The sequence below is a fragment of the Nymphaea colorata genome, chromosome 8 (genome assembly GCF_008831285.2).
Source record: "Nymphaea colorata isolate Beijing-Zhang1983 chromosome 8, ASM883128v2, whole genome shotgun sequence".
Classification (NCBI taxonomy): Eukaryota; Viridiplantae; Streptophyta; class Magnoliopsida; order Nymphaeales; family Nymphaeaceae; genus Nymphaea; species Nymphaea colorata.
Window position 1 is genome coordinate 1,333,461 of NC_045145.1, and position 2,318 is coordinate 1,335,778.

The following is a 2,318-nucleotide window of genomic DNA, read 5'->3' on the forward strand; positions in this document are numbered from 1 at the left end:
GACACATATGAAGTAAAGTAGAAGAAAACGAATTAGGAAATGTCAGATGGAAGTTTGAAGAAATAGATATAAAGTACTGTGGTTGCTGCTTCACGCCATGCATTTGTTGTTAAGCTAAGCAAACTTGCTCCATAAATTGCACAGACAGGCAAAAGATGGAATTAGGCAATGTTCCAGCAATAAAAGGAAGCTATGTCACCAATCAGTTGAAGTCACCATATGGAATGAACACACACGCACACACACACACACACACAGGAGAGAAGAGAAGAGGTCAAAGGGGCTTCTTCTTGAATGAATGAGCAGTGCACTCTTTTAGTGCTTAAAACCGGCATCCAATTAAGCAGTCCAGTGTCATTGTCATGCACCTTGCAGCCATTCTTCTGGGTCTGTTGTAATTAAAATTATTCTCTTATCACTGTCTTTTTGACTGCTGGATGCTTTGGATTAAATTCATTTCATAACTGTCTTTTTTTTTTTTTTTTTTTTGCTTTTAGTTTGTATGAATACCCTTTGTCTATCGTAAAGAAAATGATGTTCTGGTCACTTTGTCTCTTTTACTGGTGGATATTATGGATTAAATTCATATCACAACTACTTTTTTTGCTTTATTTTATACGAATACCCTTGGTCTATCCTGATGAAAATGACGCTCTTGTCACCGTGTTTTCTTTACTGATTGATGGTTTGGATTAAATTATCTCACAACTGTATTTTTTGCTTTAGTTTATATGAATGCCCTGAGGAGGCTGAAGCCCTTCCTTTTTTCCTCTAACCCGGTTCTGGGTGGAGAGCAGAGTACATGTCAACTAAAGTGTCATGCATCAATCTTTTGCAGTCCCTAGCAGTAGCACCCATAATAAATGAACTAACAGTGAACTTTCGTTGTCTTGTCAGTCCAGGCAACCATGCTACACCGCTTGGGGCTTTCTCTATATGTGGGGACAGAATGAATTGCAAATGATCAATTTTGTATAGGATTATTACAAACAGACTTCAAATGCAATTTAGCTACTATACCTTGTGGAATCAAATTTAAATTTAACTAATCAGGTTCTATTGAAGAAGAAAAGAAGAATATTCTAGCTATAAACTAATATTAGATGAATAAGAGACCATAAGGACTCACCGATCTCTCAAGAATTTGATTTACATTTTCATATAATACCCATCATGTACATTATATTCTCACCACGGCCATAATTTCTCCTATAACACTATGACATATTTTTGAAATTATTGGTATTTTTATGTTTGAACCAAAATTTGTAATTTCATAAAAAAAATGAATCACAGTCTAAAAAAAAGGAGGGACCACTATCAATTTGTTCTTGATTCCTTGATTGGGATTTCAAGAGGAAAATAAAATACGAGGGATCTAAAGATGGTAGGCTAAGCCACACACAAGTGGACAAAAAAATTGAATTTGTCAACATCCGTATGAACCACAATATGTAATTGACACCATTTTCACTGGTTGGAACTCCATTTATTAATTGTTTTGTCTTCAACTTAATACCATTCGTATTCTATTACCTTGTATACCCCTGCATGAGTGCACTTAGCCTATAATGTTTATTTTTCTTAATTGCCGATACTTGTACTTTTTTGTAGAAGAAAACACTAAATTTGATCAAGATAAACTTCTGTCATGTACATATGAATCCTTCTTAATAAATGGTGGGGAGCCTACCTCCCAGCATCCTTCATTGGATCAAGAAAAACTTCTGGGAGTGGAAGTCTGACCTTTTATGCACCTATCAGAAAGCATCCAAAGCTGAAGCTTTTCTCTTCTTTTGCTCCAATTTCAACTGCTGTCATTATATGTCGGCAAGCAGATTGCAGATGGGGTCAAGATCTACTGTTTTTTTAATATCTCTAGAGCTATATATATATATATATATAGAAGTATATATATATATATATATATATATATATATATATATATATATATATATATATGTATATATATATATATAGAGAGAGAGAGAGAGCCACAGAGATACTTAATGAACTGTACATTTCACCACTGTGTGAAAATGAGAGTTTGATTGGAAGAACAATTTTTTTCTTTTGGGGATATTGTTGGCCTTGCTTCTTGCGTCACTTGTTTTAAACCCTCAACTGAAGCCTTCTATGCATGAAATCAAGAACGCCCACTTGAAAGGAAATAGCTGAAAAGACTAGTAACAACACCTAGTCCTGGCTATGTAATTGGTCTGAGCCAACCTTGCATGGCTAGTTCCACTTGATCATGCTCTGTTGTCATTGTTAGAATGACCTTTCACATCCCGTTCTGAGCTCATTGTTCTGTCAAA